Genomic DNA, 12328 nt, shown 5'->3' with positions numbered 1-12328 from the left:
ACTGCTAAAAAAGAATAATTAACTGGAACACAGTTACAGTGATTTCCCCCTTTCCATTTGAAAAGGAATTTATGAATTTCCAAAGGCAGAGTTTAAAGTCATGGAAGCCATATTAAATAAATACCGGCCTGCATATTTCACTGTATTTCTGGGAAATGAAATTAACCAGCCCCACACACAAGTGATTAAAGCAATGTGTCACCCTAAATTCCAAGGCGATAATTTTTGGTGTCATCCTAGGGACTGATGCTGCCAGTAAGAAGGAAATAACTTATCCCAGTTTAGACATATATTAACTCTTAAAAGTTACTAAAGTTCCTTTAGTAGAATTTTAAATGCTTTAAATGCTAAATGTTTAAATGCTGTTTAAATAATGTTTCTTTTCACTTAAAGGGTATAATTTACATTTGAAATTGAGTAATCAATTCTTCAATAATGGACTAAGCAACAGAAATTTTACATTTTTAAGATTCAAATCTATGGTTAAGGCCCATGTGTCATCTATAAGACATCTTAAAATGAACATGGGTAAAATAATTTCAATATATGGAAGAAAGACAAAATATCAAATTTGTTTGAGACTAAAATAAGGGATATTATTCACATTAATTACTCTATATAATTAAATTATTCTGAATTTCCCTTAGCACTTTACAGCGCTAACTTCTTGGAGACACCTAATCAGTGAATTTTACTGTTATTATAAAAATATTATTTGCATATGTTATCTATACCTATAAAATATTTATATTTATATACAAATTTATAGATATTAAATTTATTAAATAGATTGCCCCTATTCCACTCATCTTTGCAGAAGAATAATATTTTGCTAATTATCTAGGAAAGGTCCTACTGAACATGATTTAAATGTTGCCCAGGTCACTCACAGGTATGATAAAAGTTATCAGAAAGATGCTAAGGGTATCGCTTCTCGGCCTTTTGGCTAAGATCAAGTGTAGAAAGATGCTAAGGGTAGAGTCTAAAAAGAGATTCTTAACATTGAAAGGTTCCTTAGAGTTTTTCAGGACTAAGACTACCTTTCTGGTTTTTTATTTTTTTTTTAAGTTTTTATTTTAATTTCAGTTAGTTAACATACAGTGTTTTATTAGTTTCAGGCATACAATATAGTGATCCAACAATTCCATACAACACCAAAGACTACCTTTATTTTGCAAATTCATACAACATTATTTTTTTCATATAACTCACAACAATGTATCAGGCACTGCAATAGACTAAGACTCAAAGTATTTAAGTGAATCTTCATAGTAGATGAACCAGGTTAGACACTGGCTTTCTGTGCCCTTAATTCAGTATTGATCCACTTTAACATGATGACAGTTAATATAACCTTTCTGGAATCATGAATGTTCCAACACTGTAAACCATAACACTGCATATTTTTAAATACATGTTTTATATAAGTGGTTAAAAGAAACCATTTAGTAAAAGGGAAAAAATGATTTTCAAAAAAGTATTTGGGGATCAAAAACACTTTAGGGAAATGCTTGAGGATTCCAAAGAAGAAATTAAACAGAGAAAAGTCCCTTTCATATTCACTGGTGGGTAGATGAAAGTAAAAGTTCTGAAATATGAAAGAGCTCTGGGACTCATTTGGATAACATTTGCTTGTATATCCAAAAGGTAAACCACATAATATAAAAGAATGTTTCTGGCCAATTTAACAGCCTTAGGAGGACAGTTTGTGGTGTCACCACACAATTTCCTTTTATATTCATGCTGCTGATATTGATTTGCCTATTGTTCTCTTTTTGGGCCAACTTTTCCAACATCATTGAGATTGTGAGAGTATCAAAGAAAGACTAGATTTGAAAGTTATTTCCAAAAAATCTTTCTACATCTTTGGGGAGGAGGGCATGAAGGAATTGACAGATCACTCTGTACATACAGTGAGTCATGCTAGTTTTGAATAATTAAGAACTGTAGAGAATATGACTATTGTCTCACACAAACGTCAGAAACATCTCTGCTATTTCTATCATGGGATTGTTTCAGGAAAATGAAAATGCAGGCCTTTTGACTGAAAAATGACCCATCAGGTGATAGAGTGATCCCTCCCTATAATCATCCTCCATCTTTCCTTTCCCAGCTGAGCAGGACTTTAAGATTGCCTGAGAAAGAAAACTTTCCTTATGTAAATCCAGATAAACTAAAAGATCAGTATCTAGTGGCTTTCATTAACGCTGTAGTTCCACGCCCCAAACATTAAGACTTTTGTGGGCTGATCCAAGAAACTAACCACTATTTGAACATTGTTGATTCGAGAAGCTGCATTCCCATTCCAAAAAATTGACTCACACAAATTTGATAGGGATTTTTTAAAAGTATACACGGTTAAGCTGTAGAATGATATGAATAATAAAAATAAAGTTTGAGAGTGGTTTGAGCAACTAGATAGCATTTCCAACCATTCTTCAAATGTTTGTGGAATTGTGCATACATATGAATATGTACACCCATTATGTAATTTAATTACAACTTGAAATCAAAATGTATACTAAACTTGATGCTTAGTATCTTTCTGACTAAAGTGATTGAATGCAGGCCATGGGAAGTAGGAAGTTTAATCTCCCTCTTTTATGACTTTATTCCCAGTCCCTACAACAGTGTGTGCCACAGAGCAGGTACTCAGTAATACCCAACACTAACATAGCACCCACGTGCCAGGCATCTTACCTTCATAACAACCCTGATCCAAGTACTGTTGTTAGCCACGATTTACAGGTAAGGAAACAGTGACATTGATCAATCTCACAGACAGTAAAGACCAGAGATGGGATTTGAACACAGTCTGGCTCCAGAGTCCATTCTCTTAAATGTTACAGGTACTTCACTAGAGATAAATATCTGTTCAATAAATGAGTGAACCCCCATCTTCTTGTGCAACTGTTTGTCAGCAACTAAACTATACAACAGTAAGGATATAATGTTAGTTAAACCCATTTTGTGAGGAATGATGGTCATTCCCTTTTGTCTTCAAAGTGACCCAGAAAACCTCCTTGGAGCAAAAAAGGGAAAATGGGCCCATTTTCTGAGCTTGCCTGAGGTCAGATTACACAGAGCAGTGAGGGACAAAGCAGTTGTTTGTCCACTAACTCTTAGTAAGCTTCGAGTAAAATGATGTGGTGCAGCACGTTCTCCTTCAATTAAATCCCACAGAATACATAAATACTGCTGGTAAACTGTGGGGCTCAATTGGGCTCAATTGAGAGCTCTGCCCATAGGGCCTCTTTCTCACAAGGACTGGACCCCCAAAGAAGCTGCTGATCTACTGTCAAATCTAGGAAGTAAAAGTCACATTTCCTATATCGTATTCTGGCTTCTCCATTCTGCGATTCACTCATCTTTGGATTTTTCATTATCTCTACTCTGAAGTAAGCACTTTCTAGCCTGGATAGTATTTGCCCTCAAAGTCAGCTTATGTCATAGAAGAGCTGTGGAACAATTGTGTGACCTTACAGATCATACACCTCAACCTTACTTTCTTTATATATATATATATATATATATATATTTATTTATTTATTAAAGATTTTATTTATTTATTTGACAGAGATAGAGACAGCCAGCAAGGGGAGTGGGAGAGGAAGAAGCAGACTCCCAGCAGAGGAGCCTGATGTGGGGCTCGATCCCAGAATGCCGGAATCACGCCCTGAGCCGAAGGCAGACGTTTAACGACTGAGCCACCCAGGCGCCCCCATCAACCTTACTTTCTTAATAATACTTGTCTTTTCTACTTTATATATAGGGGGACAAAATGGCAGAATGGTCAAAGGTGGAGCGCTGGCACAGCATTGCCTGGTTCCTGATCTGTGTGATCTATGACTCTCTTGTGCCCTCCTCTCAAAAGTGATAATACAATAATACTACAATAAAAATACAATAATACAGCAGTAGGATTTTGCAAGGGTTAACAGAGTTTTATACACATACAGTTTCTACAACAGTGTCTTCCATGTGATGGCAATGTATTAATAAATATTCATTGTTTTTGAATTACTATAGTGTGTGATTGAATTGCTATAGTGATCAGGTATGGCCTAACCGCCTTTCTCCTCACAGGACAGCTGCTAGGATGCCCCCAGATAAGCCTCTACCCTGCCTGCAGGGGAGGTAAATGTAAAGTTATGAAGCTCACTAAGTAGTTAATCAGCCAAGGAATCTGGTTGCTGTCACATTTTAGTACAGGTCTCTAGGGGAAACATATATCTCAAAAACATTGTCTGGAAGAAGGCTTTTGGTGTACCTGAAACCTGATTATAGTGTTGCTCGATTTATAAAATGTACCTCTCTTAGCAGTCTTAGTGAATTCCAAATTTCCATCCCCTAAATTGTATACCAAAAATTGTACTAAGCCACAGACTGAGACCTATTCTTGTCCTTTCCATCAGTAAAAATGTTTCGGTGTATGCAAGAAACAAAAGTGTTGTGGCTGGACTCAGGAAGAAATTTCATATATAAAACATATATATATATACTTGTTTATAGGACCAAAAAAAAAAAAAGATAGTAAAAGCTGGATACAAATCCCCATTACTAAATGACTGCGGGAATTTAAGACAAATTGCATTCTTAGCTTTACTTGAAAGATAGCTACAGGATGATAACCTGAAGAGGCAAAGAATTGTCATAAAATGCTTAATATTTACAACACATCCTGTGTGTCTTTCTGGCCTACTGGCTGAATGTTGAATCAGACAAGAATTGAGTTATAATCCAGGCTCCAGTGCTAACTGGTAGCTGAGAGCAAATTTCCAATCTCCCTAAGCCTCATTTGACCCATCTGTAAAATGGAAGTAATAAAAGTGCCTACTTTATAAGACCCTTGTGAAGGTTAAATGATATACTTATAAAGTACTTAGGATGTCTGTTTGACAAAGCTATTTGACAATTATCACATGTGTAGACACCAGGGATTCCTGAAATTACACACTGACTTTGATTTTTGTGCCTAATACCTCTCTGGGTTTTTTTTCTCTCTCAGTAATATTTAAGATATTTAGGACAAGGAATAAAACAAGGAGATGAAAGTCAACTGAAAATATATGAATAAATAATTTTTTAAAGAAAATACTAGCATGTTATTGAAAATAAAAAAATTTAAATCAACACAGAAATGGTTGTTGAAGTTCTGAAAATTCAACGAATCTCCAAACTAAAAGGCTGTACGTCTTCAGAACTAGTGAATCAAAAACACTAGATGGGGAGGAGAAAAAGAAAGAAGAGCCCACCAAGAAGAAAAATAAGGAAGTCCAGGAGTTAAAAAAAAAAAAAAAGAACAAAGTAGCATGGGGATTTGAATAGATGTGACAGTTTGAAAAGAAATTTTCTTTCACCCACTTCAACAAATATTCATTGAGTGAGTAATATATGGAAGACACTAGAAAAACAAGGTGATAAAACATGTTCTCTGCCTTTAAGGCAGAGAATTATTGTAGGAGGAATTCATGCAAGGAGAGGGGAGCATAGAGGAGGGGACACCTCCATCTACTTGGCAAGAGGATGGTGGTGGAAACATTCTTAACAAAGGAAGTAACAGGTGGACTGAACTAGAAAGATGAGTAGCAATTGTCTGGGAAGAACGAAGGACAAGGCATTCCAGGCAGATGGACCAGCATGCACAAAGCTACCAGAGACTTGAAATAGCATGGCATGCTTGAGAAATTGCTTAGAATTCTGCCTACCAAAAAGTAGACACTCAGTAAATATTTGGTTGATGAATGAAGTAGGTTGGACACCAAAGCAAGAGACAGAGGTTGAAGAGGTTGAAGGGATTAGTAAGCCAGCATAAGGATTGTGTTTATTCATTAGGTGTAGAGGAACCACTGGTGATTAATAAATAGGAAACAATATATAATTAGTTTCCTCTTAGGAGATCACTCTCACGATTATGCAGAAGATGCATTTGAGAAGAATGAGACCAGTTGAGACTAGTTTGAAATCTACTTAAGTAACAGTACTTGACATCTACAGTGAGGAAGATGAAAATGTGACTGATTAAAAACACTTTTTAATTGGAAGGACCTAAAAGATGAGGACCGGACCTGAGGGGGAGGGACACCCAGGTTTATGACATGTACACAATACAGACACTTCATAACTGAGTTTTCTAAGTTTAAAGGGAGTTAATAGTACTAAATGAAGGAGAGCATACGAAGAAATTGAAAACAGAGGGAAAGTTGTGGCAATGTAGAAGTCATTGGTAGCATTCCAGAGCAGAGATGCGCAGAAGGGTTTCATGCTACCAAAAGTAAATGAATATTGATGGCTGTCAGTAGCTGTTTCTTTCTTCACCTCTGGACCCACTTTGCCCCATGGGGGGATTCTGACAGACTTATGTGAACACACAGCCCACAGGAGCAAGCTCTGTCCACACCCTTCACAGCAAACTTCCCCTGGTCATCGCTCAGGCTAAGAAGTACGTACACTAACAGCAGCAGGACACATTTCAGGAAATAGTCCAAGAAGTGCAGGAGCACCTTTCTTTCTGCAAAAACCTTGCAAGCAGACTTGGGGGTCAAATGGACAGTGAATTCCAGAGTCCTGGGTTCCTAGATAAGGGGGTGTCATGGGCTCTGCCTGATCCATCCCCATGGCCTTAGAGATCCTTGACCAGTGGCTCAGTTGGAGGAGGACCAGAGCATGACGGTCAAGGTTAGACAGCAGTTTGGGCAGGATGGAAGGAGCTCCAGAACTTACATCCTGTTATCTTGAAGCCTCACAGAAATAAACTAAGAAATCTCCCTCCCCAGGAGCTAGTTTCATTTATTCCTCATTCACTCTAAGGGGTCACAAGCCCATCCTATTGTAGACAGCAATCATCTTGGCCAGGACAATATAGTTGACTATTTGACTTCACCTGAATGTATGCTATACCCTGGGGGAGGGATATGAACCCCTGAGAAGGTAGCAGTGGTAGAAGCTAGGTGGGAGAAGGTGAAAGGATGCTGAGGGGCAATGACTTTTGTGTGTGTACTACCTTTGGACATGAAGACAGGGTGCTATGGAGGGGAAAGCAAAAAGGAATTGGAGTATATGAAGCAGCACATGGAAGTCTGTCCACAAAAGAAAGAAAAAATGTAATTCGAGTAAAGAGAAGGGGAAAGGTCTGATGATAGCTTTGTCAGATATGGGAAATCTGTGCCTGCTTAAATGTAGAGGAGAGCTTCAAACTATAATATACATATAATGCTTGGTGTTAAAATGCAGATTCTGATTCAGCAGGTCTGGCATGGGGTTTGAAATTCTGCATTTCAAACAAGCTCTCGGGTAATGCAGCTGGTTCATGGACCTCACCTTGAGAAGCAAGGATACAAAGAATTAGGTACCAGAGAAAATGAAATTGAAGGGGCTGCAAAGAAAGGAGAGATGACAATGAGATTCCTGGGAGCACTCCTCTTTGGTCCCCTATAATAAACCATTTCACCAGCACAGAGGCACAAGGCAGTATCATGGAGTAATTTGGGGACATTCCAGTGTTCTTTGAAGAATTGAAGAATATGGGACGCCTGGGTGGCTTAGTCAGTCAAGCAGCTGACTCTTGATTTCGGCTCAGGTCATGATCTCAGGGTCCTGGGATTGAGCCCTACGTCAGGCTCCGTGCTCAGCGGGAAGTCTGCCTGAGATCCTCTCTCTCCCTCTCCTTTTGCCCCCCCCCCAATAAATATATAAATCTTTGGGGGGGGGGGGAAGAACTGAAGAATATCCTGACCAGAGGCTCATCTAGTATGAGTATGAAGAAGTAATGTTGAGCCTGTGAATGTCTTGTCCTTCCTATGCCCATGCTCAATGAAAATATGGCTTCATATGTGCGTGTCTGTGTCCAAGGATGTGTGTGGGCGTGTTTGCCAGCATATATGTGTGTGTATATTGGATTCTTTTGACAACCTAGCAGCTAACCACAGACTTTCAGTCACATTGTTAGTGCTTCCCTCATGACTTAATTTTTAATCAGTCATATAAATAATGAAACTGAGTGAATTAGGGCTTCACAAAGTCTTCTTTCGACAATTCAGAGATCTGAAAACCATATAAATTTGCCAAGTAATGAGGTGTCAGTATCTTAGGGTGACAATACTAAAAAGTACCTCGTTAAAATAAGGAAGTAATCATTAGTGAAAACTTATTTCTGCAATTTTTGAGCCGAAACAAAAATTATGTCATTTTTTTCCACAGATATTGACCTCAGCAATGACTTTTCTGAAACATTAATTGGGGTATTGTCATGACAGATATCTTCAATAAAGCCTTTTAATTGAAGTTTCAAAATGTTGTGTTTTTTTTTTATAACAAATCTACCATCCCACTGTCTCAACCATTGGGAAATAACATATTTGCGCAAGTAAGGAATGTGTATCCTTAGGATTTTTACCTTGACATATTACTCTATGAAGAGTCATTAATTCTCTGGAAATATAATTTGTCCCTTAGCATCTTGAAGACCTGCTCAAATCTGAAAAGTATTTTTTCCTCTTCATGGCTCTTTGGTTCATTTAACGTTCCTGTTACTGTCTTGGAAATAGGAAAGTAAAACAGAAATCAGGAATAAGCCTCTGAAAACCTGGTTTTCTTGGCCCTGCAAATAACAGTCTTTTTTCTCAATCTATATTAAGTCACTAAATTCCCCTCCTCCTATTTCTCTTACTTCCCATGTTAAGTCTTTCATTTCCTTTGTCTGGACTTCTCTTTGACTGGCTTTTTCCATGATTGTCTCTACCTCATCTTTCCATTTCAGCTTATATGTCATCTCTTCAGAGAGGTTTTCTTAATCTCCCCTCCATAAAGTGGAACATTGTCATATTTTCTCTCACAGCACCCTGCTTAATGCCTGCATAGCAATAATGATAATCTGTACTTGTTTACTTGATAATTTTGTCTCCTCTTTAAAATGCCTCATACACAAGGTCAGGTAAATATTTTCCCTTGTTTTTGATTATAGGCCAGAACCAAGCAGTATATTGCATACAATTTACTTTTATATCTGTTAATGATTATTAGAAGAAGAGAAAGAACATTCCATAAGCTCTTTTAAAGTAGGAATTTGCTCTTTCATTTCTATATACCTCAACTTTGTAGTGCCATGCTTGACATAGAGTAGGTACTCAATAAATACTGGTTGAATAAATAAAGACATGATCAAGGAAGTGTTTGCAAAGGTGAATAATTTCACTCTCAGTCGCCACAAGAGACAGAAGAAGAAGCAGAGACCAGAAAGTCATGTTATAAAGCCCATGTATCTACCAACCACAAGTACCCTTTTGATTTTGGTTGATATTTGTGAGGCTTTTCCCTGGTCTTTCCAAACACACCCTGCAAATGCTTTACCATGAGTACTTGTCTAAAACACTGCAGGGAAAAAAATTATCTAATTTTCTCCAAGGTTTCTGTTTGTATCAACCTCTGTGTTCTAAAAACTCTCTTGTGCTCATGGGGATCACCCTCAGGAAAAGTGGACAGATACTTAGAAAAACCACAGTCTTTCACCACCCTGGAGTACTTTTTTACTGATCACGACCGGTGAGCACCTCCAGACATTTTGTGCTTCATGGCATGCAGTTCATTTTTTCCAACTTTCCACTTAGAACCTGACCCATAAGTTTATTTGTCAGACTAAAAGATTCACACGGATGGCTTCTGTTTAAGAGTTGAGGATTTAAGTCCAATTGCTAGGGTCCATCTTGACTCCCCTGATGATATGTGCGAACTTGAACAAGATGTTTAACCTTTTTAGGACTACTACCCAGAACATAACACCGTTTAACTCATAGGGTTTTTGTTTTCACTCAATAAAATAATCCATGTAAAGTTTTTTGCACAGGTATGTAGCAGGAAGTTATTAGTGATTGGTACTTCCTAGTGCTAATGTTAAGAAATGATAGCTTGATAATAGCTGGATGTTAGCTGTTATCATTATCAACTTGATATTTGTTCTTTCGTTGTAGAAGGAAACTCCCAGATACTTGAAAAAAATAGAGGAGATAAAAAGAAAACATTTGCCACTTGCTTTATGGCCGATCAGAAGCTATGAGTACCTTCATTACTCTTTCCTGATAAAACAGGATGAGAGGGAGCAAAAGGCCTTTCTTCTCCACAGTACACTGGAATTCCCCAGGAATGGGAAAAGTTTCTTCACAGTTGTACTGAAGAGACCCCAGTGGTTTGGTGTTTTTTGTTTTTGTTTTTGTTTTTCTGTTTTGTTAAGTCATTCTGTTATATTTTATTCTATATATCTTGGCCTTTCCAATTTTGCCTCAACAGTTAAGTGTGTTAAGACTGTTAGATAACCTTGCCAATGAAACAAACTGGAGTAAAAGAGAATGGCAACACTCACAATGAAGAGATGAATTCGTATTAAAAATGGCATTTTAACAATTCATCAGAAAAGCCACTGTCATGCCCAGCTAACTAACTCACTCTGTGTGTGTGTGCGTGGGTGGGTGGGTGGGTGGGTGTTCATGAGTATGTGAATATACTGAATTAAGTCCAAGGGCCAAAACTGATAAAAGCATACTTTTTGTTAATACATCCCCAAAATGCCTCAATTCCATCTTTACCTGAAAAAGTAATGTAGCCAAACAATGCATACACAAAGTTACTATTCAAAATACTCTATCCCCTTACACTGCTTTGAATATCTATTACATTATAGATTTGTCAGTTTACTTATTGTCCATCTCCCTTACTAGAATTTAAGCCCTGTGAAGGCAAGGAATTTGTCCATCTAAGTCATAACTGTATCTCTAGCATGTAGTAGATGCTCAATAAATACCATGGAATGGATGAATATCCCTTAAAATCTGTGAAATATCAAGGCAATATATTTACATGCACAAACTATGGAAAAATCATTGTTTGAATTCAGTATAAGCAACAGTGTCGTATGGCATAAATATCAGTCTGGAGGTCTAGATTTTAGACTTGGTTCCGCCACTAAATGTGAGAATGTAGGCAGAGAGTATGGCTTTCATATAAGTCAGATCACACAGATGATAAGAAAAGCCTTTTCTTTGTTCTGTTTGATTCAGTTAACTAAAGATTATATCTTGCTAACAATCTTTAACAAACTTGGATTGTTTTGGAGGATAGGATTATGGGGGGATGGGAAGGAGATAGGTAGTAGCAGGGAGATAGCCAATATCTTTAAAAATCTTTACACCTAGGAAGTTACTAGTGATTAGCATAGAGGACAGGATAAGCACTGACATAATTTTGTTATTCTGGTCCTACTTATAAAAATATGAGTTTCTTCTTTTGATTCTCTGTTCTGCAAAATAAAACTGGTAAGAATTTAAAGCAGAATCTAATTAAAATTGTAGAAAATAGTAAAGTTGTTTACTATACAGTTATATTCAAATGTTCAAATATTCAGTTATTAGTTTATAATTTGAAGTATTGTTAATTTAGGTTTATTAAAGCTTATAGAAACATAAAAGTAAGCAGAGTAAAATATAGACCTAATTCCTCCTATTCATTGGTCCAGATTGCAATTTGTTTTAATAATGGGCTTCCTTCACTTGAAAAGCACAAGCTGCAACTTTCTTATTTTTTTGTGTGTGCCTAAGAAAAGTTTGTAGCCATCTTCCTCCCATGATAGGTATATGACATTATAGTAAGTTTGTGAATAAGGGTTAATGAAGTATATTTAGTTATTGTCTGAGTATCTGGAAATCTTTAATATGATCTGGAGAGAAATAATGGAAATCAGGGTAACAGATACATACTTTAATTTTTTTTTTTAAGTTTCAAAACTTTTATTATTATTATTATCATTAATATTATTATTATTATTTTAAGTAGGCTCCACATCCAGCATGGAGTCCAACACGGGGCTCAATCTCAGACCATGGATTCAAGACCTGAGCCAAGATCAAGAGTCAGACACCCAACCGACTGAGCCACCCAGGCACCCTGGGTCTTTTAAATTTTTTACACAGTATTCCACTGTTCAACACCAATTGCAATGTATTTTAAAGCTTTGAAATAAAATTGTAATATGAAATTCCCAATTCAATGAAAAAGTATCAAACTTCACATTAGCTCCAAGCCTGAATATATTCTGCTCTAGAACTGACTTCCCTTACAGCAATCTTCTATTTGGTCAGCAAATATCTTTACATAATACACAAAAACTGGAGTATAGTGTACTAAATAAGCACAAAAGAATGTGAGTTTTCTGAAAGCCTTAATAACCACAAAACACATAACAATTTAAAAGAACAGACAATTGGGGCACCTGGGTGACTAAGTCAATTAAGCATCTAACTCTTGGTTTCAGCTCAGGTCATGATCTCAGGGTCATGAGATC

At 36.9% G+C, this 12328-nt stretch overlaps 1 pseudogene; it reads left to right on the top strand.

Annotated features, from left to right (window-relative positions):
• Window positions 1-926: 926 nt before the first annotated feature.
• LOC121105963 lies at window positions 927-1045 on the top strand (annotated as a pseudogene).
• Window positions 1046-12328: the final 11283 nt, after the last annotated feature.

This window comes from Ursus maritimus, unplaced genomic scaffold, assembly GCF_017311325.1.
Source record: "Ursus maritimus isolate PB19 unplaced genomic scaffold, ASM1731132v1 scaffold_3, whole genome shotgun sequence".
In the NCBI taxonomy this organism is placed as follows: domain Eukaryota; kingdom Metazoa; phylum Chordata; class Mammalia; order Carnivora; family Ursidae; genus Ursus; species Ursus maritimus.
Note: the sequence above shows the minus strand (reverse complement) of the source record. Positions and strands in the feature narration are given on the sequence as shown.